The following is a 25,246-nucleotide window of genomic DNA, read 5'->3' on the forward strand; positions in this document are numbered from 1 at the left end:
AGTAAATGAATAAATAACAAAATACATCTTCTAATCAGTATTTTTTAGGGAAAAATCCAAATACAACAACAAAATGAATATCAGAGAACTGAAAGATTTTTACAAACTATGATTGTTAGATATTAGGAATAATTTGAAAATAAAGTCAAGGATATCTAGCTTTTGGCAAAAAGAAAAAAAGCAAATATTAGACAAAATACAAAGGCAAGGACAATCAACCCAGGAATTCCAACTTCTGAGTAACAGAGGTGAACAAAGTCATGAGACTTCCCATTAAAAAGTTTATTTATAGAGTTCCCAAAAAAAAACTATTTTTTTTTAATTTAGACATATCATTACAAATTTCTCAAACACAATGAACAAAGCTCCTGGAAGAAGGGAAAAAAAATTCCTATCAAGGAGAAACAATCCTACTGGCATCAGACTTATTATCAGAAATACTGGATGTTATAAGATAGCAGTGATTTAAGTGATCAGAGTAAAAATAATTTTTATCATAGCTTTCTATACTTAGCTAAATAATCAGTATAGCATACTTGGTGAATACAGCATATACATACATTCAAAAATTCAGAAATTTTATTCTTCTCCTATTCTTGATTGGAAAGTTACTTGAGGAAGTACTCCAGCAAAACAAGAGACTACATAAATAATCAGATACATGTGTAATCCATGAAAGGATGGATTTAACCCAGAAGAGCTACTAAAGGAAGTTTCAGGAAGGCCGTTATGAAGCAGACTCAGAAATAATGAATGTAAATTAAAACAGGAGTATGGAAGTCTATGAGAGAGAGAAAGGTCTCTGGCAGAAAGATAGCAGAATATGATAAAATAGCTAGAGCTCATTAGAACTTGATAAACTTCGTAATATACTAATGACAGATGATGGGGTTAGAAAACAAGAAAAGAAACTCCACTCTACTAAATGCACTAGAGATGACAGAGAATGCCTACGTATTGAACTCCCTCACAAATCAGAATAATAAAATAATAGTAAACCGTCATATTATAGCCACATCTGCATTTTAAAATAGTTACTTGGAACAAAAACCTAGTACCTAAATTAATGTTAGAAATAAAACTGAAAATGTTATCAACATTTTCTTAAAAATGAATGAGCCAAGAAACACTTTCCATATAATTGGTGGGAAGAATTATATGCCTGGGGATGTAGCTTGAAGCTGCAGAGGGGAAGTGGGGGAACTAAGAAGGACCTAATTATAATAAAAGAAAAGAAACAGGAAGATATGGGGGGAGGGCAGTGAGAGGGGCATGAGCAAAATCACCGTATTCACCATAGCATAAAAATCAGTGGACTTGTATTCATTCAAAATAACTTAAGTAGTCATACGAACATATGATTTGTACATGTGTAAAGAATCATCAGAAGATATTCAGGCAAACATATTTAAAAGTTATTGCCCCTAGAGAATCAGACAGGGGATAAAAATTAGGAGCACTCGAGAAAGTAACAGCTTATCCATGTTATGAGAATTTACAAATCCATTTTAACATCATGTGGATGTATTGCCTTTAATTTAAAAAATTAGAGCAAGATTATATAGAAATAAAATTGTGTGATTATTAGCTAATGATGTAATGGGGAAACTTAGTATATTACTATCAACACAGTTGCTCAACCCATTAATCAATTTCTTCAGTCCCTCATCTTATACCCCCAGTTACCAAGTTCAATAAGATCCACATCCTTGGATTCTCTCAAATCTCTCTCTCTAACCAATCTCTCTATCTTGGTTCAAGAACTCAATATCTCTTGTTCAGAATTCCCCATCAGCTTCCTAATTGATTTCCTGCTCACAATTTTTGGCCACGCAAATCCTATCATCCAAAACTCAATAATAACCTAATTATTTTGCCATTCTAGTCATTTTGTGACAATTACAGTTAAAAACTGCTGAGTTTAAGCATTTTGACATCATCTCTATCTGAAAACATTAAAAAGAGTAAAAAAAAAAAAACCAAAAAGAAGAAAACCATTTCATTTTTCTTGAATACCCAGCTAAATACTGATCAACACATACATGGAAGGCAACTACTCAAGGACATGTAAATTAACTAGTATAAAAGACCTGAGAAGTAATCCCCAGGGCTCATAAGGGCCAACAATTTGAAAAACTAACAGCCAGAGAGAGGGAAAAAGCCTCACAAGTCATGTAGAGTCATGTAGAGATGGGTATTGTTTCAGAAGTGGTACCAAATTATCCCTAAACAAAAGGTTACTCCCAACCTGTATTGAAAAGCTCAAAAGTGAGCTTTGAAAGGATTAACTTCCTTTCAAGTTGCATAACTGCATCTCAGAGCAAAGCTCTATAGTATTTACACAAAACAAAAGTATCCAGCCACCAATGATGTAAAATTCACAATGTCTGTAATCCAATAAAAATTACCAGGCATGCAAAGAATCAGGAAATAATGAAGAGAAAATTCAATCAATAGAAATAGATGTGAAAGTTAGATGATAGAATTAGTAGACAATGATATCAAACCAGTTATATAAAACTATATTATATATGCTCAAGAAAGTAGAGAAATGCTTAAATATATAAAAACTTGAAAATATAAAACAATCCAAATCAAATTTCTTGGAATGAAAATGTAATATCTAAAATTAAAAGTACACTGGATGAAATGAAAATATTAGACACTTTAGAAGAAAAGAATATTGGTCTTAAATATAAATAAAAACTATCCAAAGGGAAACACTGAGAGTAAAGATACTGAAAATAAATCTTTCAGGAGAAATTATAAACAACTTCAAATAGGACAAAAAAATGTATAACTAGAATTTCTGAGAAAAGAAGGAGAATATTTAAAAAAGAATGTTTAAAAATTTTCCAAACTGACAAACATTTTAACTTTGTAAATTCAAGAAATTCAACAAGCCCAAACCCAAGAACATGAAGAAAACTATAGCAAAACACATAATAATCAAATTTCTTAAAACCAGCAGGAAAAAAAATACAAAGCTTAAAAGCAACCAGAAAAAAAAAGACACCCTACATACAGGAGAACAAATATGAGAATGATACACACTTCTCTAGAAATATACATGCCAGAAGATAGTAAAATAACATTCTTAAAAGACTAGTAGGAAAAAAGTCAACCTAGAATTTTATACTCAATGAAATATACTCTTTCAAAAATAAAGAATTTTTCAGATATACAGAACCTGGAGAAATGTGCCACCATCAGACCTGCACTTAAGGAAGTCTTTTAGGCAGAAGGCAAATGGATAGGCATCTCCAAGAAGGAATGAAGAACAATAAAAATGTTAAACGCATGGACAAAAAGACTACTTTCCTTAAATATTGTCTCTTTGAAAGATAATTTAGGTGTTTAAAAATATAATAAAAATGAATACACTGGCAATATAGCAACAACATACTTGGGTCTCAAAAGAAGGCTGACCCTTCTTCCAAAACATGTGCATTTATATGAAATTTCCATTTATATGAAAGTCTTATGAACATACTTGCAAAAATCCTCAACAAAATATTGCCAAATCAAATCTGGCAAAGTATAAACAAAATTATATACCACAACCAAGTGAGACTTATTCTAGGTATGGAAGGATGAGTAAACATTAAAAAATAATAATGCAATCCATTGTATCAACAGGCTAAATAAGAAAAATGATATATATATATTTTTCTTTTTTAAGTAAATGGAATTATTCCAGGGGGAAGAAAGATGAAAAGGAAATTCCCAGTAGAATCAACAATATGAAGTTAAGAAACAAAAGGATGAGTATAAGCACCTATGAGTAATTCAGTATGGTATAATCTGACATTTCCAAGCCAGAATTTGTAGGTCAAGAGATTGGCTAGGCAGTTAACAATAATGTGTATCATGCCAAAGGACTTAATACATGGGGTGATAGGGAACCATTGGAAGCCTCTGAACAGGAGAAGAACATGGTCAAATATAGGTTATATATTTGGTGGATCTAGCCATTAAATAGATGGTGAAAGCCTGAAATTAGAGGCCAGTAATTAGGAAGTCTTGTGGAGGAAATCCAGCCAAGAGGTGGTAAGGGTCTGTGTACTTTAGCAGTAGTAATAGGCATAGAAATAAGAAGAATATTTAAGAAATATTTGGGTGATAAAGTGGGAAGGACCAGATGGCTAATTGACTTCCATATTTTCAAGCTGGGTGCTTATGTGAATGCTAGCACCGCCATCTGAGACCAAGAGGGAATCCCATTCAAAACAAGTTCTGTCTAAATCCTTGAAAATTTTGGAATATTATGGTGGGCTTTCCTGAGATAGCAACTTTCATGTATCACACCAAAAATATATCTCAAGCATATAGTACAATTCACCAGGTTGCTACTACTCTTCAGGAGCTGAATTCACCCCAGTCCTAACTCACCAGTGCCCTTTTCCATTATTCCAGAATTTACTAACAAAGAGGCTGTCCACTTCACCCATCACTTAAATACTTGTGGTTGATTGCCAACACAAATAGCTTTATAACCTTTCAATTGGATGAAATGCCATCTGCTTTACACTGTGCTTAACATCTGGCTATTCTAACAAAGCATATAATTATATTTAATGGATGAAAAGCTTCTGATGGATTGTAGCCAAGTGTCTGAATAAGACAGGAAAGCATAAAGACAATTTTGCAGGGATTTGCTTGATAGGATTCCAAAGCAAGGGGACAAGGTGCTCTTTTGTCCAGGTATACTTCTTCGTGTTCACACCATCTCTAGTGAAACCATTTCTTAAGCCTCCACCCTGGAGTACACACCATGTTAGGTCTTACTACACACTGCTGTCTACCTTCTAAGAACTCTTAATCCAGAGGGGAAGGCAGATAAATCAATAGCACTAAGAACATGAGAAAAAATAGAGACACAAACCACAGACTGAAAGAGCACCCAATAATGTCACTCAGATAAGTATGAGAAAGCAGACATCAGATGCAATTGAAATGAAGAGAAAAAATTCAAAGAGTAAGCAGCACTTAATAAAACAAAGAAGTAGACAGAAATTTAGGCAGAGGCAGCAACACATATGAAGTTACGGAGACCTGAAGCAGCACAGTACTTTAGGGAACTATACCTAGCTCCTGAAAGCAGGAGGAAAGGGTGCTTCTAGGGTCAGAGAAGGAGCCAGAGGGTTAGCCAGTTCCAGGTCATTGAAGGCCAAATGGTCTGAGGGAAGCCTTTTGAGTGATATCCGGCAAGACTACTGAAAGATGCTCAGCAGAGGCATGATGTGGATAAATTTTCTTTTCAAAAAGCCTGTTTGGCTCTGTGGAGGAGAGGTGAGAGAGGTCTGTTTCAGAAGCAGGTAGACCAAGGAAACATCAGGAGAGGACTTGGAGGAGCCAAGGGAATGGTGGTGGTAAGATGAGAAGGAATCAGATCTCTGTGAGAGGCATCTACAGGACTGGTGTGACCTTGGGAAAGATACCGTTCTGAGACTCAGTTTCCTTTTCAGCAATGTAGAAAAATTAACATCTAACTCATAGGTTTTTTTTTTTTATATTAGACCCACTAAACGGTAGCCATGTTTGATTTTTGTTTACTATTACATAAAAGGAAAACTCCTTAAAAGGCATCATATGCAGATGGACTTTAGGTGTTCACCAATCATGGAAAAGAACAAGAAACAAGGTGATTCGAATCAAGCATCTGTGATGTCTGTGAGGTATGTTCAGATGCTAGAGTAGACCCTCATCTGGAGATCTTGAGGCAGCAAAACAGTGTGGGGAAGGATGCTGGGGGCCTTGGAGCCTGGACCCTATCACGTCAAGGCTGTGCCACCTGTTCTGAGTTACAACCCCTTGAGTATCAGTTTCCTATTTTTAAATGAGGATATTGTCCTTGGAATTAAATAACGTGGGAGAAATATGACTCTTATCACGTAAAGAGGGCTAAGAGACCAACCGATTTAGAATTTGCTCCCACTGCCTCCCACACTTTAATGCCCCTTTCTCTACCTGCTCTATTCTGCTTTGTACTGTTCCATCCGGTAGCCATTCACCAATATTTATATTACACTGCACAACATACTGAATAGTATATTTAATTATGAGTTTTTGCTTATAATTTGTCTCTTCTTTCTACCCCCCCCCAACACACACTGAATATAAGCTCCATAAGAGCATGGATTTAGTTTTATTCACAGGGCAGTGCTTAGCATAGTCTAGATGCCTAGTAAATATTTGCTGAAAAATGGGTATTTTTATTAGCATTAGTATTAGATTTATATTAGTGTTAATATTATTGACTACTAATATTTGAACATCCTTTCTCTCTGAGTTGGGCCTAAAACTCACTTGATTGGGGCCTGCTGTTGAGGTGACAGCCCATGCCCCTGCATGTTCAGTGGTGCTCCCCGCTCAGATGTTTCTACCAGTGGCACCAGCTGCATTTCACCCAGTCCCCAACCTGACTTCGTTTTCCTGTCTTCCCTCAAAGCTATTTAAACAAGGCAATCACATCTTCCCAAGGGAATCAGGGGATACCCACCCTGTTATTGCTACAAAGCCTGCCTCCCATAGACCCTGTTTATTCACTTTATTTTCTAGTATAACCCTTATGCTACCCTGCTTCGCAGGTGCTGTCTTCCTCCTCCATGCTGTAAACACATGTGAGTCGTAAACTGCTATAAATCTCACCGGTCCAATGTCAGGTGTTTTGTGTTCAGCCATCTTGTGCTATTTAGGGCAGGGAATCCCACTCTCCCCAGTGGAGTGAATATAAGGGAAGCAGAATACAGGGCCTGTGGCTTCTGGTTGAATTCAGCAGTGAAGAAAATAGTCAGCAATCATAGGGAGAAAGGGGAGAGATCAGGATATTTCTTTGCGCTCCCTCGTTTCGCCTCCCTCTGACTGCAACACATGCCAGGAGCTACTCTATTCACAGATCCACACCACCCCTCAGCCAGTGGCTCTCCTGCTTACTCCCTGTCTCCCTCCAGCCTCAGGAGTAATGTGGCCCATCGTGACTGATCCCCGCTGCCACAGCACCCTGTTCCTCTAACCCCCACATCTCTTCAAAGAGCCCCCATACTAAAAATTATCTTCAAAATCTCAGCTGTTTTCTGCCAGCCCCTGTCTTTAAAAAAGTGGGTTATTAGCACTTACATGATATTTTGAGCCCCAATACAAGGTGAAGCCACATAGGCAGTAAGTGTCCAAAAAGAACAGCTCCACATACTGAGCCCTGGAGTTGACTAACGTTCAGAAATCAGGAACCTGAGGAGGAATGAGCAAAGGAGACAAGGAGGAGGAAAACATTTCAAACAAGAGGAGCTCAGGAACCGAAGGCCCCAGATGAGAACCAACCCTTTCCATCTGCAAACCTCCAAGATGTCCATGTGGATGTGGCTGGTATGTAAATAGGAGTGTAGCAGGGAGGGTCTAAAGAGTCAAGCAAGAACCATTTCAGGATGGCCTTGTGCACAGGGAGGGAAACCAAAAGACCAGGACCTTCCCTTTGTAATGTCTTCATATTTCCTATAATTCATGAAGTTACCTAAACTTCACCTTTGTTATTTTAGTCACGACAACAGGGCAATCATTTGAAATGATCATTCAGGACTGACCATACTCTTCCACAAACTGATCATCTTTTCAAAAAATTTTATTATGCTCATGCATCTGTGGGTTAAGAATCAGACATGGCATAGAGATAATGACTTATCGTTACCCAACATGTAGGCTTTTCGCATGGATCAATGAACAGATGGACCTTGAAAAATCGAGAGGCATCTTTACTCAGGTATCTGGCAGTTGCTATGCATTGGCTGGGACCTCAACTGGGATTGTGATTTAAAACAAAACAAAACACTGCTTCTCCCCCGGCCTCTGCTGAATTTGCAGCGTTCCGGAGGCTGGGGGACATGCCACTGAGGCACAGCTCCTCCTGGAGGGCCTGGGTGGGTGCCATCCCTTTGTCTTTCCTCTCACGAGATGAGTTAATTCTAAGATGGAAACAATATGAAGCACACGTCCAAGCTTTGGAGGGCAAATACACAGATCTTAATTCTAATGATGTAACTGGGTTAAGGGAGTCTGAAGAAAAACTAAAGCAACAAGAGTCTGCCCACTGGGAAAACATCCTTGTAATGTGACTAGCCACCAAGGAGCAAGAGATGCCAGAGTCTACTACTCAAATCCAGTACCTCAAGCAAGTCCAGCGGCCTAGCATCACCCAACTGCGATCAACGATGGTAGACCCAGCGGTCAACTTGTTTTTCCTAGAAATGAAAGGTGAACTGGAACAGACTAAAGACAAACTGGAACAAGCCCAAAATGAACTGAGTGCATGGAAGTACACACCTGATGGGTAAACAAATCATACTCCCCAGTCAGGACTTCCCGGACAGTCCCACTGCAAGAAAGCTGTGGGACAGCCAAGTACTCATTTCCACACCAAGACTCAGACTTTTTGAACCAAAAAAAGCCACATTCTTATACTATCCAGCTTGTAATGGTTAGCGTAAAACTTACCAGTTGAACCTTGTGTTTCAGCTTTTTTCTCTTCCTTCTCCCCTTGCTTCAGAGGCCTGATGGCGTCAGACTATTCTGAAGAAGTGGTTACAGCCAAAAAATTCCCCTTCTAGAACATGTAGACACTTGAGAAACGTTTCTGTTTGAAGAAAATAGAGGGAGAAACAGAAGTCTTAAGTGTGTGGCACACTGTGTCTTCAGACAGTTTGGAGGAATGAAAACCTAGAGATTTAAAATCATGAACTGAACATGTAAAATTCCAGTAAAATGTAAAAATGGAATATGCATCACTCTTAACCTTGAGCATAGTGACTTAGAGACACTGTATATCAGTTTTGCCAATAAGACTGTGGACTTTGTGTTTGTTGTTGAACTTCTGGGTCAAAACTCAAATGAGGTGAATTTTGCCTTTAAAGAGTTTCATTTGCTAAGAACCAACTTAATAGTTGTGAGAGAATCAAATAATAGATGTCAGTACAAGTAGTTCATATATTTAACCATTTAGTTTGGGGCTCTATATTACTTGATTGAGCTTTAAATCAACGTGGGTTTAATCAATGGTTTGTTCTTTGAATGGTTGCTAATGCTGTAGATAATCTTATTGAGGACTGTACAAACACAAATGTGTGGTATAAAACTTCAGGTTGAAAATGTTTGAAGCCTTATGAACATTCATTTCACTACTAGATTATATAAGGATATTGCCTGTGATGAGACTCACCATGTTTTTTTTTTTCAGTAGTTAAATTAAATCCCCATTCCATTCAACAGGCACATGTTGAAAGAGCATTGTTGTTGTTGTTAATGGGGCAATGTGTTGCCTTCATTGTATTTGGGCCTTTTGTATTGCACTCTTGATATTAAATTAAATGTACCTTGAAAAAAGAGAAAAACACCTGCAATACGCTTTTCCATGTGCCCTCTGTTTTCTTACATCATAGTGTCCTCAGAGAAGTAGTATTTCTTCTTAGAAAGGTCTCTACTCCAATCACTACTGTTCTAACTAAGAAGGTAGACTTCTCAAGAGTTGTACAACATCACATTTTATGGGTTACAAGGGAGCCACAAACCCACTCAGATTCAAAAGGAGGAGAAATAGATTCCACCTCTTGATGGGGGTGTGGGAAGTTCTATAAACTCATATGGAAAAAGAAAATTATTATAAGCTGTTTTGAAAAATGCAATCTACCATGTTTAGGATTGTTGGGATTTTTCCAAACTTCTTGTTATCTTAATCTATTTGTTCTCACTGTTTCTAGGCCATGCTAAGTATTAAACCTAATAGTGAAATGTTTATGATGACCATGTACTTATTATCTAGAAAATTAGAAAACAAAACAACACCAACAGGGTAGATGACTTAGGTCAAATAGACAAATTCCCAGAAAGACATAAACTATTGAAATTGACAAGGAGAAGTAGAAAATTTGAATAGATTTAGCAATTAGAAAGATTAAATGAACAATTTAAAAAGTACCTACGAAAAAATTCCAGGCCCAGAATGATTCACTGGTGAATTCTACCCAACATTTAATAATCAATTCAAATTCTCACAAACTTTTCTAAAATAAAAGAAGAGTGGGAAAGAATGTTCCCAACTCATTTTTGGAGACTAGAATGACCCTGGTATGAAACCAGAAAAATATATTACAAGAAAAGAAACCTTTAGATCAATATCTCTTATGAATATAGACACAAAAATTCTCAACAAAATACTAGCAAACTGAATCCACCAACATATGAAAGGGATCATATACCATGATCAAGTGGGAATTATCCCAGGAATGCAAAGTTGGTCTAACATCCAAGAATCAATTAATGTAATCTATCCTGTCAATGAAATAAAAGACAAAAATTATGAGATCATCTCCATATATATGGAAAAACCATTTGATCACAATGAACACCAAATTATGATAAAAAATAACACTCAACTAAGATTATAACTTCCTCAAACTAATAAAGGGCATGTATGAAAATCCACAGTTAACATCATACTTAATGATGAATGATGAATGATGAATGATTACCCAAATGTTAGGAATAAAACAAGGATGTTTGTTTTTACCAATCCTTTGCAATATTGTGCTGAAGTTCCAGTCAGGGAAATTAGTCAAATATATGTATGGAAACCAGATTGAAAAGAAGGAAGTAAAACTGTACTTGTAAGTACCTGTTCATGTTATAGAAAATCCTAAGAGATACACTAATATATGTATATATATTATTCAGCAATCTTGCTGAATTTATTATTTGTTCTAATATATATATTTTATAACATACATATAATATATATATGATATATATATTCTATATATGTTCTAATATATAAAAGAACCAATAAGTTCAGCAAGATTGAGGACTGTACAAACACAAATGTGTGGTATAAAACTTCAGGTTTTATACCAGGTTACAAAAGCAATATGTATAAATCAATTGTATTTCTATATACTTGCAATGAACAATTTAAAAATTAAATAAGGGAACAATTCTATATGCAATAGGCTCAAAAAGAATAAAATATTTAGGAATATATTTAACAAAAGAAATGCACAATTACACACTTAAAAATATAAAACATTTTTCAAATAAATTTTTAAAAACCTAATTTTTAAAATTTTGCTAATTTTGAGCAAGAAAAACTAGGAAGACTCAAATTGCCCAATTTTAAAACTAACTACAAAGCTACAATAGTTCAAACAGTATGGTACTGGCATCAGCGTAGACATAGAGATAAATGGAATAAAATTGAGAGTCCAGAAATAAACTCATTTTCAAAAGTTAAACTTGTTTTTCCAAAAAGGTATTGAAACTGGGAAAAGAGCAGTCTTTTCAACAAAAGGTGTTAATATAATTGGATACCTGCAGGCAAAAGAAGAAAGTTAAACTGTAACATACCCAAAAATTAACTTGGAATGGATCATAAGGCTACATATGAGAGCGAAAACTATATAACAGGATCTTAATGACCTTGACTTAGACAACTTCTACTTAGATTGAGCACTTTAAGCTCACATGACAAAAGACAAATGAGACTTCATAAAAATGTAAAACCTTGTGTCTTAAAGGACACCATCAAGGACTGAAAAGACAACACACAGAATGGGAGAAAATATTTGGAAATGCTACCTATAATAAGGGACTTGTATCTAGAATTCTTACAACTCAATAATAAGACAAATATCTCAATTTAAAAATAGCCAAAGGTTGCAAATGGTCATTTCTTCAAAGAAGACACATATATGCCCAATAAGAACATGAAAAGATGCTCAAAATTACTAACTATCAGGATAATGGAAATTAAATCACAATGAAATACCATGTTACACCCACGAGGATGGTTATAATAAAAAAAGATAATAACGTATGTTGGTGGGATGTAAAGAGATTGGAACCCTGAGACATTACAGGTGAGGATATAAAATGGTGCAGCTGCTTTGGAAAAAAAGTTTGGTAGTTCCTTAAGAAGTTAAACAAGGCATTATTATTTCATCTGACAAATCTACTCCTAGGCATTAGCCAAAAGAAATGAAGACCTATGTCTACACAAAAACTTGTACACAGATGTTCATAAGAGTATTATTCATAATAACCAAAAGGTGAAAACAACTGATGAATGGATAAATAAAATGTGACAGGGATGCCTGGGTGGCTCAGTCAGTTAAGTGTCTGACTTTGATTCAGGTCATGATCTCAAGGTTCAAGAGTTTGAACCCTGCATCAGGCTCTGTGCTGAAACTCAGAGCCTAGAGCCTGCTTCCGATTCTGTATCTCCTTCTCTCTCTGTCCTCCCCCACTTGCACTCTGTCTCCCTCAAAAATAAATAAACATTTAAATAAATAAATAAATAAATAAATAAGGCATGCCATATGACCAAATATTGTTTGGCAATAAAAAAAGTACCAATACATGCACCTTGAAACTATTTTGCTAAGTAAAAGAAGCTACTTACAAAAGACGCCATATTATACGATTCCATTTATCTGAAATGTCCAGAATATGCAAATAGAGAGACAGAAATTAGATTAGTAATTGCCTAGGTTGGTGAGGGGGAGGGAGTTTGAAGGGCATGGAAGTGATTGAGAGTGCTTACTGGGTATCATTTAGGGAGTGATGAAGTGTTCTAAATTTGTGGTGATATCTGTACAACTCTGAATACAGTAAAATCCATGCAATTATACATTTTAAGTGGGCCCATCAAATGGTATATGAATTATATTTGAATAATATAACAGGTCGCCTGGGTGGCTCGGTCAGTTAAGCATCCAACTTCAGCTCAGGTCATGATCTTGCAGTTTGTGAGTTCCAGCTCCACGTGGGGCTCTGTGCTGATAGCTAGGAGCCTGGAGCCTACTTCAGATTCTGTCTTCCTCTCTCTCTGCCCCTCCCCAACTCATGCTTGTGCACTCTCTCTCTCTCTCCTAAAAACTACATAAACATTAAAAAAATAATGTTTTATTTTTAATAAATAAATAAATATTAAAATATTTATATTAAAATAGTAAAATAAATAAACAATATAATTATTGCAAAAATAATAATATAATTATATTAATTAATAATTAATAATAATATAGTAATTATTATTGAAAACAGTAACAGATGCCTGTTAACAATAAGGTACCTGGGTGGCTCAGTCGATTAAGCACCTAGACTCTTGATTTTGACTCAGGTCATGATCTCACAGTTTGTGAGTTTGGGCCTCACATCAGGCTCCACACTGTAAGATTCTCTCTCTTCCTCTCTCTCTGCCCCTCCCGTCTTGCGCACACACACACTCTCTCTCAAAACAAATAAACTTAAAAAAAAAAAACCAGAAAAACCCAAAGTTGTTAACTAAATGATTTTTATTTTTGAAATTTTGTCTCACTTCACAGAAAAAAGGTGACTGACATCTGACCTACAGAAGCTGTCTTGCTCCCCCCAAGCCAGAAGACACCTGAGAAGTTCCTAATCCTAGTGATGTCCACTGTCTGAGATGCTCTTCCCCACACCTGCACTCCTAGCAATGTCTAAGGGACAAGCTGTAGAGTAGTAAGTTTTTAGTACCTATTAAAATGGTCCTTTTTCACCACTTCCAGGACAGGGAAGCATCTTGCTATTAAAAAGTTTTAAGAATTTGTCTCTAAATTGTTAATTTCTGATACAAAAAGAGCTGTATGTATCCTACTGCCGTAAATAATAATCCCTCTTTTTTATAAAAGATTTTATTCTTAAGTAAACTCTACCCTCCATGTGGGGTTTGAACTTACAACCCCAAGATCAAGAGTCACATGCTCTACCGACTGAGCCAGCCATGATCATTTTTTTTTGTAATGTCAGCTTTTTACCCGAAGGCATACAGAGGGACAATCAGTGTGTACAGGATGTGAGTCATAGCCAAACGGCCATGTGAACCTCTCATGGGCTTCACACTGGAAATAAAGACACATTTTAAACTGACACTAATTCACCAATTCCATCCGTGGTATTCTTTAGGATTCCCAGAGAGGCAAAAATAGCACATAAACCGTAATTGTTTTGACTACGTGAGCCCCTCCCCCACCAGAAGCAAAAGTTTGCCTCTGAAGCATGAAAATCTGGTCATTCTCCCTACCGCCTTTCTCTAGGCTCGCCTTAACTTCTTTTTGGCCCTGTTTTAGGTGGGCCTGCTCTACACCATTGGGTCAGGAGGCTAAGCAGACACCTGCTTCCCTTCCACTCGGAAAGTCCCTCCGGAACAGCATCAGGTTGTCTCCAGAGCTCCGGATGGCAGCGCCTACTCCTGGAAGCCCAGAGACCCTGTTGGGGCCATGCAGCTCTGGGCATGCCTCTGAATTTCTCTGGACCTCCCACAACTTTTTATTGTGTTGTCACAAATGCTAAATCCTAGTCTAGTTTCTTCATAGGGCCACTGCGGAAAATAGAGCCGAAGTGTGTGAAAGCGATTAGAACACTTTTAAACTGCTTTACAAATGCCTACCAAGCTGCGGGCAATAGTGCCAAAGTGCTCATCTCACAGATGAGGCACCCGGGACCAGGGCTGAGTTCCTGGACCACACAGTGGCAGCATCAGGCCTAGAATCGGAGTCTTCATGGCATCCCTTTTCCTCCAGATGGGACTCCCGCTCACCCACAGGCTGTTCTCAGAAGACCAAACCCATCTCCCTGCAAATTATAGGAATCGATTTCCTTGGTAATCCTTCCATGTGGTTTTATAAATCAATTAGCTTTTAAAATATACTGTAAATTTCTGCATCTGCTACTTTAGAATATCGATTGTATCTGTCAAAGATTTATTGTGGGTCAGAAATTTCTGTTTGATGAGGCTCACTGAAAAAGATTAGGGAAGTATCTTAAGTAACCATCAAATGGACTGCTCAATTATCAATAGGCGGATTGTCTGAAATGCTTTTTCTCTTTTTGTGCATTGCCCCCGGGGAGAGAACAAATAAGGAGGTCAGGATCAAAGACGATAATTTCTATCAAAAGCACTCCGTGACCATCAAACTTGTGAGGATCAATATGTTATTTAAAAGAGTTCATGATAACATAATAATATGTACATTATGTCATGTTAAAAAGCAGGATCCAAAAGTGTCTGTTAACTACATGCAAAGATATATACATACACAGAACAGCAAAGAAAACTGTAAAGGATCCTCCCGCTGCCCCTAAGTAGCCCTCATGCATCTATCTGGTAAGCTACCTCCCTGCAAAAGCAGGCCTGGCTTTCGGGGATGCTGGAGGGTCTGAGTGGAGTGAGGAAAAGGGCTGATCTTTGTGTCCCACATGAGCAAACCTCCCCCGTTTCCCTGGATGGTTCAAAAGGAAGACTCTCATTTCTTTGCTGTCCTTGCACATACCTGATGTCCACGTGGCTGTGCTGACCTTCTCAGGGACACAGATACACAAACAACTCGGCTTTTGTGGGGGCCCCTGTAGTTCCAGAACTTTACAACCATTCACACATGTGTAGACTGTGAGCAGTCGGACGTGCAGCGGAATCCGCACTTTGCTTTCCTCTCTTGACATCAAGTCTTGATACTTTCATTCCAGAATAAAGGTGGGGCCTTCTGACGCTCTACAACTGCCCAGGACTCCAGGACTCCAGGACTCCAGTGCATCTTTATTTTACCAGTCCGTAACAGAGGGCATTTGGGTCCATTCCAGTCTTTTGACATTACAAACAAGGCTCCCCTTGTAGGCAGCAGGCATACTTTTTTATTTCAATACATCATACCGGATTGTTTTCCAGAAATATGAAACTCACACTTCCATCAGGAAGATTAAGCATACCTATTTCTCCAACATTACCAGCCCCATTCCATGCTCTTTGGTGACAGGAAAGGTGCTTTGCTTTGCATTCCTGTAGCTACTGGAGAGGTTGAGCATCTCTTCACATAATTTTTAGGCTTTGGTGTTTTCTCTGTGAAATCTGTAAATGTTCCATTCATCATACTTTCCCATTATTCCCTTGGAGTATCAGTTTTGCAATTTGTTAGAGCTTTGAGTACAGAGTTTGTCAAATGGTATGCAGTAATATTGATACACATGGATGAGAAGCACGCTGAAATGTAGGTCCTCAGGCAGCCCTGTTGCTCAGGCTGCACACAGCCCCATTCACTCACCCCAGGACACTGAACTCACACCATCCACTTTTATATGTGCTATGATATGAAATAAGTTGGCAGGTGTGCATTACACAGAAATCTATGGCATATGAATGGCAATTTGTGTTTACTCGGTCTTGGTGTTTAGTGTTTGCCTTTGTCTGTGGCATCACTTAATATAAACTCTTTGGGTCATTTTATATAATGATTTATATCTACCTTCCCTCTGAACATTTGATATTCCTGTATAGTTATTTAAATATAGTTTCCCAAGGGCAGGGGTTTTTGTTTGTTTCATTCACTGCAATATCCTTAGTGCCTAGAACAGTGTCTGGCATGGAGTAGATGCTCAATAAACAGTAGTTAAACTAATGAATTAATGACAATGCAGTATGGGAAGTGCAATGTAATGGATAAATGTATACGTATGCATATATGTATATGTGTATTGTGTGTGTGTTTCTCTCAAAAAGTAAGGTTCACCAATGGGGATGACGAGTGGTATATGTCTTTCACAATCATTGTAATACATCTCTTCTTTCTCTTTATGTCCCACAGGTCTGCCTGCTCAATGCCTCCTTTCTCTGTGCTGAAGGATCAAGGGTGAGGCCACAGGCCACTCTGGAGCTTACTGGAACTCTAAGAGCCAGTTCCCAGTGGATACTTTCTCCAGATCCCTTTGTGGCACTGAAGGGACCCTGTTTGCCATGGTGAGGCTCTTCCGTACCTAGCTGTCCCCAGTTGCCACAATACTGGAGCAATCAGCTAAACCCTAATGTCCTCAGCTACTTCCAGTATCAGGATGCCTAATGCTACAGAGAAAATAAGCATAGGTAATCAGGACTCAAAGACCACTATTCTTATAGACCACTATAGGACCACTCAGGACTGGTGTGAGTGGTTGTACAGAACATCCAGAGGGACAGTGAAAAGCAGTCAAGCAGGCGTTACATTCAAATCCCGTCTCTGCCCATTACTGGTGCACAATCTCGGGCTTGAATTTCATTGAACTCGGGTGTCTGGTATGTAAAAAGGTAACAACAATACCTACCACCACGTTGTGCTAATTACATGCTGTAAAGTCTCTAAAACTTTGGGGTAATCAATAATCACTGTTACTGCTACAGCAGCATTTCCAGAGAAGCTTTCTGCTACTTCTGCACGAGGCATCCTTTGACAAGACTTTACATATTTGCAAACAGCCTCCCACTGTGTTTCCATCTCAGGTGCAGAGCTACTGATAACACCAGATGTGTTATCACAAATTATCATTGGATTTCCTCACCGTGTTTAGAGCATGCTTTATCATTTCTGCTGACAGAGCGTTTGCAGGGTGAGGGGGCTGCAGTCCAAGAGGCCCTTCAGGCAGCAAACTGCACTGGGACTCACCATCCAGGACCCTGCTCCAGACTCAGGGCCGTGCCTACCCCCAGGAAGAAGCTAAATCAGTATCAAATCATAGAATCAAGTCAAAATGCTGGAGAGGGAACACTATGTGGGGAACAAGATCATTACTGCCCATTCCTTTCCTGTTCCATCTGCCTCTGATGCGGCTGTTGCCCCACCACCCACAGAGCATCAGAAGTCCCCATCTCACCTTTGTCTCAAACACTCCATGCCCTTCATAACACTGGTTTCCCTTCAAGCCCCAGTTTTTCAACCTCTTTTCACACCACTTTTCAACCCCCTCCTTTCCATACTCCATCAGAGATGTCCGTCTCCCTTATATTTTTACAACGCTGCTAGCAAGTCAACTCATAACGAGACTTGTATTCCAGACGGCTAAGTACATACATTGGTTTTGTTTTCTCTCCTAAGACCCTGAAAGGATGGCAGATGCATAAATGGGAATAAATCTATACTAAAACATGGAACCATGAGAAGGTGCTCATCAGTGAGCAAAAGACCCAACACACTTCTTGAAGGTGGGGCTAAGGCTTCTACCGTGGCTGCTAGAGCCATGGGAAAAGCCCACCTGATCCTGGCAGTGGGGCAGGGGTTAAGGTGGGCAAGAGGAGGTAATGAATGGCTCTTGCCATTCACCTTGAATCACACCCTGCCAGTCACAGGCACAATAATGTACAAACCACCTTCCTCCCTAGAAAACAAACCTATCATTTCAGGTGATTCAAGGGACAAAATGGAATTTGGAGATTCCAATATTTACCCTAAAATTTGTAAATGAAATATCAGATTTCATTTTTGAAAGAATCGGATGCTATTGAAAAAAAGGAAGAAAGTATAAACACGCTATGGGCTAAAGAAGAAGAAAAAACTAGATTTCCCAAAGTGTTTCCTTAGAATGCCGGAAAAATCATGTTGAGGAAAGTGTCCAGGCCATGAAGGTAAAGGAGATGAGAGCACAGAGACAGGGAATTTCAAAGCAGGTGCCCTAAAGAAAATAGCATAAACTGGAGGTGACATAATTTTAAAGAAATAATAGAATAACTTCCCAGACCTAGAGAGAGGCATAAGCCACCAGATAGAAAACGTGCATCAGGAACTGAGCAAAATGTATGGAAAATAATTCCCACCTTCACACATTTTATAAAACTCCAGAATACCAAAATGATAGAAGATCATAGAACTTCAAGAGAAAGTGCAAGTTCCTTATAAACCCATGAGAATCAGCATTCCATACTTCAGCAATATCATACATCTCTTTAGCAAAAGATACCATAGCATAGCAGTGTAAGATCCTAAGAGAAATGATTCCAATCCTAGAGTTCATACCAAACCCAAAGCCAAATTAAGAAGGCAAATAAGAAGGCAAAATAAATGTGTTCAAGCATAGAGAGATTCAGAACATTTACCTCACATATATCCTTCCTGAATACATTACCTAAATTCCTCCAACAAAATAAGAAATGAGACCCAAAATAAAGGAAAACATGGCTGTACCCCAAAAGTCCAACGGGGATAAATGGCAACAAGTCTGCATCAGGATACAGTGAGATGGGCACTCAGGAGAAAATCACCAAGAAACAGAAACTGCTCCTTACTCAGTAAATAAATGCATAAGAAGCTAGAGATTTCTCACAATGTGATAAAGGAAGTACCATTTTCTCCTTTATAAGCACATGTATATGCTCTGAGAAAAAAAAATCTAAAACAAAATATAATGGCAAACTACCCCCGGGAGTGTGGATCCCTGTAAAGACGAAAGAGGGAAATTCAGGTGGAGGAGGTAAAAATGGGACTTCAGCCAAATATATACATTTTCTTTCTTAAAAATAAATCCAAAGCAAAAGAAAAGGTACAATTGCTTCTGAGAAATATGGTGGGACGTGATAAAGGATGAGGCAGGATAAGAAGGTATTGTCCTTTTTTGCTATAAGACCCGTGTCCCAATAGTTTCCTTCCTAGGTACACATGGTATCCAGATAAGGGACTTAAAATTAAACAAATTTATTTTAATTAAGAGTCTAGATATTCCAACTATGTTGCTCTAGGTAGAGTTTAGGAATCTTTCTTTTCAAAAGACCCCCTGGTGATTCTAATGGCAGGAAGTCCTGGAGCTGGCATCGAGGAACCTGCACCAATAATTTCTCTGTTGGGGGTACCTCTTGAGTCAATCCCTTGCATGTGGACAGATAGCTGGTGTCCCCCACCCCTCCTTCCACAGTGGTTTTATGGGTAAGAATCACAGCTTCCAAAATGGACAAAAAGGTCCTCTGAGAGGACCAAGATTGGGCCTAGATTTCTTTTTTTCCATAGCACTTTGGGCTAAATACACAAGGACATTTGAGAATCAATCATCTCACTCTTGAGGTTAGCAAGTTGTTAAAAGATCATAAAGTTCTTCAATTCCCACTCTGATCAACAGTGAATTAGTAAAAGATATGGAAGTAGGGCTTGAAATAATTTCCCTGGTGACTACTAATCTGCAAGACAAGTTCACTATCCTCCAACTATCTACCCAGGAAAACCAACTTCCCAGGGAGGCTCTGGATCCAGAGGACCATGGTACATCGATGCCCATTTCTTCTCCCTCCCAGAACTCCTATTCATTCTTCAAAATCCAATATATCGGTGTCTTTTAATGTACCCAATTCTCATTTCATTTAACATATTTTTGTATGTAAGTTAGGCTGCAATAAAACTTACACACTCAAATACATTATGCACAAGACAGTCTACAATATTCTCACATAGGCAGCTGGGTAACAATCCTCTCTTACCATCTCCAACCATATATTTAAACTTCTTGAAATTTCATCACCAACCAGGAAGAGATCCATTCTGTAGTGATATTCATTTGAAGTCTGAGCTGCACATCTGTTTACATAATTTGCGGAGCTGAGGACACTTCTCAGCACTCCTCGTGCCACGCTCAGCTGCCTGCTGGGCACTGCTCCATCATGGCGTGGTGGTCATGCATGCGATAGCAACTGAAAAGGGGCAACACTGCACTCTACAGGCTGAAAATGCAAAGTCACCACATCACTACACCCATGGCAGCAAATAAAGTGAATGAACTTGAAAATCAAAGTTTCTACAGAAACTTTGAAACTTTGAAACTTTGAAAATCAAAGTTTCATATAGAAAATAGAAAAAAAAAGAATTGACCATTTTCACATTGGAGTCGCTGTTTAGGAGAGAAGCAATGAGGAATCACAGGTTCCAAATACCTGCACTATTTAACTTTACTTGATATTTAAATTATTTCCTATGAGTAATGAAAAATTAGATTAGCTGAGAAATCATTAGGAGTAGAAGATGTTTTCAGTCGTAAACGCTGTTAAGACATCAACTTTGAAACAAGACATTCCTGTTGCCTTTCATCCAGTTTCCAAGCTTTGAGATTGACTTCAATGACCTAAGACCAAAAAAGGAGTTACTATAAAAGAACTAGAATTTTCGACTGGTTATATTTTAAAATTTGAGACTTTCAAATAACATGAAACTGAAAAATAAATTGGATGCTGAAGCTAATAAAAATCTATTAATTATATTTAATTTTTTCCAGTGTTTGTGATTATCTGAATACCTTAATTGTTCTCATTGATTAATTTTACCAGTTAATGATATAATATAGATTTATAAAATGAGTATATACTAATGCTCCCTTACCCATTTTTTTTTTTACATATTGATGTTTCCTGACAGATTTCTCCTAAGGACAAAGTTTGCTTTACTTGGCATCGGTCAGAACTAGGTGAAATTCAAGCCTTGCCATTTACTAGTAGAAGATGGCAGAAAAAGAAATAAACTTGGTGACACTGGACAGCTTTATTAACTCCTGTAACCCTGCTGTAGAAATGAAACAGAGAGGCTTTCCTGAGTGTTGCTGTGATCGCTGCCTCAAAGGACCAAGAGAGACCAGGACTCTGTCATTCACTGTCCGCCTGACCCTGGACTGTGATTTCACCTGTCCTGAGCTTTGGTCCTCCCCACCATTGTGGGATCCACCATGGCCCTTCAGCTTCACAGCACTGTTGTGAGCATCAAAGGACATAGGACCCATTACACTTGATGCCATTGCCTTATTCTCAGTGTGCCATGAGTGTTACTTCATGTTACCTTTTCTCTTATTCCTTTCTCAGCATGTTGCTGTGAACAGAAATGTCAGACCTCAGTTATCACAGCTGTTGGAGCACGAGTTGTCTTCAGGGACCTCTGACCGCATGTGTTTAGATTCCAGCTCTTCCACCCAGGCACACAGTGTATCCGGATGTAAGGTTTCAGTATGCGTGTCCCTCCACCTTTTGGCACCACTTAGGCTGAGAATTCAGAGTGACATAGATTATAATAATAATAATAATAATTATTATTATTATTATTACTCACCCTCAGCAATAATGATTAATGAAACGCAAATAAACCTCACTGATCTCCAAATAGCGGTACTTTGAGAACCAAAAGAGTAGCTTCCACTTTGTTATGCAGAAAAATTCTTCTGATCCATACTGAGAAATTATAAGCTTTCTGAGACATATTTGACAACCACGAAAAAAATAGAACTCCATATTTTAAAAACCAGATGAACAATATGTAATTTAAGGCATACTTATGTCAGGGGAAAAACATCTTCCACTCACTCATTATGTAATTCACTTTTCGGCGCCAGCCCCTTGACATATGATACATGAGTGACAGATTAAAAGGAGCTGGAAATTCACATACTTGCTTTATTCCAAAAGGAATAAAAAATTTACATGACCCCATTGGATAAAAAGGCCTTTATTATTTTTAGAATCTCTTTGGTTGAAAGGAGTTTTGCTGGCTTCTCTCAATAAACTTTAACAAAACATGTCAGGTCCCCAACCTCTTTTAACCCATGCCCCTCCTGAAACAAACGTTCCCAAGAAAGATTTTTATTCTCTACCCCTTTTCCCTGGTCACTCCAGAAGTATCACACAGGGTTGGAAGAAACCACACTTTCATACCATCTTGTGCAAGCATGTGGAAGCCAAGTCCCAATGCTGTTGGTTAACTTATGGGGTGAAGAATTACCAAGGGGAGTCGCGGACAGATCTCAGGAGTACACACAGCCCTGCGGAGTGCAGAGTTCAGACAGCCCACCTTGACCACCCTGTGAGGAAAATAACCTGAACTCACCAGCCAAGCAGCAGTAAGTTCCCACAATAAAGTCAGTGACCAAAAGGGCAAGGGACAGTTAGCACAAAGACAACAGCACAAGAGTTCCAGACAAATACATGCCTCCCTCCCATCACCCTGAAGACACAGGCACAAACTCCCATCGTGGGTAGGCGAGGAGCAGGATGATTCTGAGAGTCACAGCATTGACCTAAAGGAATACATGTAAACCAAAAGGATGCTACCCAAAAGAAATTTAGATAAGCTTTGTAACTGACAAGCGTCAGTTTCCCCATTAGCAGGCCAGGTCAGAGCTCCTGGGGAAACTGAGCTAGGTTTTAGGGAAAGGATGAGCATTGTTTTGTCTGTCAGGGCAGCAGCGTGTGAGAATATCCATGTAATATGCATGTATCCATTTACAGGCATATGTACACATGCATTTGCTGTGTAGTCATTGATCAGTAATCTGTGGGCTAGAAGATCACCATCCATTCATTTGTGAACCAGCCACTTGTACTAGAGACTATGCTACCTTTATACACGGCCTTACCTACAGCAAGGGAGATGTAACTTCCTGCATTTATAGATGTGAACACTGAGTCTGGAGAACTGAAGACACACATGCAAGGTCACTTGCATGTAAGTGGAAAAGTCAAGTTTCCAATCTAGATCTCTGACTCCAAAGTGTGGACTCTTTCCCTGTGCCATGCAGGATTCAAATGCAAAGCCACACAATGGGAAGACAATGGGACAATGGCAGTGGCAAAAAGGTGAAAAGAGGATCACACTTCAGGATGAGCAAAATCGACATGCCAGGGCAGTGACTGGGGTGAAATTAGGGAAAGGAGGGGACAGGTATGGGATGGCCTGGTAGTTCTAGTGTGACAAAGCATGGAGGAGGGGAATTTGCCGCGTACAAGACTACAGAAGGAGGAAGCATCTTGTAGGCCTGCTTAGGAGTTGAACATGTAGGCCGTAGGGATCCCAGGAGGCCCTTCTTCCCCAGGTTAGTGAAAGTTTGCTGCTTCAAATAGTAACTGTAGGGTCAAACAGCCATCAACTTAAGAAGTAGAAGTTTGTGTCACCACAGGTGGCCACCCCTACAACATAATTCCCCTACCACATACATACAAAGGATGCACTGATACAGAAGAAGGGGTCTCCATCTGTCAAAAATGACCACTGAGGGGGTTTCATCCCAGGCCTCACTCTATATCTATGCCTGCCAGACCTGTAAGACCAGCCCACATGTTATGCCAATCACAGGTACCCATTAGTGTTGACATAGGAAATGGATCTCAACAGCTAATGTGCTGAAAATGCACAATATGGCTGAATTGTCTGAGGTTGTATGATCAGGTCAGGGGTCATCTACCTGGCCTCAAAGCCCTGCTCCACCTCCCCTAGTTGTGTGGCCTTGACAAAAGTACTTGCTTATCTACAGAGTTTAGAGTTTCCCACTATAAAATGAAAATAATAGCATCTACTCCACAGAGCTGTTAACAAGGAAAAAGTAAGCTAATTTCTGTAAGACAGCTGCACACATTAGCTATTGTTAGCAAGTTACTCCTTCCTATAAAACTTCACATTCATGGGAGATAATAATGATTCCCTCACAGCCAGGAATGAGACTTCCTGTGATTGATGGAAGAATGTGATGGGTGGGGGAGTGGGGGGCATGGGGGTTGGACTCTGATGTCAAGCAGACAAGAGTTACATGTGCACATGATCTTCTCTTGAGTACAGTGTGACCCTAGGCAAGTGTCAACCTCACTGCAACCTAGTTCACTCATTCATAAACTAGTGAGAGTAATGCACCTCTGGGTTCACAGTACAGCTTGTTTGACTTATGTCAGCATCTTGATGCCTCGGTTTCTCACCTGGAGAATGGAATAATAGTACCTATCTCACTTTCAAGCAGAACCTTTCAGAGGAGACGGTGTAGTTCACCACATTCCCTCTTACAGGTGATGTGATAGTGGGAGATTCTATCAAGATAATGACTCCAAAATGAATTTGGATCTGTAGCATGAGCAAGAAATAAACTTCAGTTCTATTAAGCTAATGACATTTGAAATTGTCAGTACTGAGGAATCTAGGCTACCTTAATTGGTTAAGGTCTTATAAGTGTGTGGATGGTATTTGAAGCCATGAACATTGATTGATTAGATCACCTAGGACATGAATACAGGTAGAAAGAGAAAAAATAAATAAATAAAGAGAGGGAAAAGAAGAAAGCAGAAAAGAAGAGAATGGAAAGAAGGGGAGTAATGGAGAGAAATGGAGAGGAGAGAGCTTGGAACATGAAGGAATGACTTCTTTCCACTTGTTTCTTGGAACTCTGAGATCAAAAGCTGCTCTGAGCTTTGTTTTTCTATTTTATGTAGATCGTATTGGTGTGGAGAAAGTGTGAAAAAAAGACAACTGTGGTCCCAATGGAGTGTTTTACTACCTTTATTGCCTTCCATTTCTGCTATGTAATCAGCACTGCCTATAAAGAGACCACAGGGCTAGAACATTTGACTTGATGAGTTTCCCTTAGACATGCATCTTGGGTGTCTTTGGTTTTAATTTTAATTTTCCCTCCCCTGAATGAGAATGTAGAGATGAATGCAACATGGTCCAAC

At 38.8% G+C, this 25,246-nt stretch overlaps 1 pseudogene; it reads left to right on the forward strand.

Moving 5' to 3' along the window:
- Nucleotides 1-7,877: 7,877 nt before the first annotated feature.
- On the forward strand, nucleotides 7,878-16,707 carry LOC125171663 (pre-mRNA-splicing regulator WTAP-like; annotated as a pseudogene).
- Nucleotides 16,708-25,246: the final 8,539 nt, after the last annotated feature.

The sequence above is a fragment of the Prionailurus viverrinus genome, chromosome C1 (assembly GCF_022837055.1).
Source record: "Prionailurus viverrinus isolate Anna chromosome C1, UM_Priviv_1.0, whole genome shotgun sequence".
In the NCBI taxonomy this organism is placed as follows: domain Eukaryota; kingdom Metazoa; phylum Chordata; class Mammalia; order Carnivora; family Felidae; genus Prionailurus; species Prionailurus viverrinus.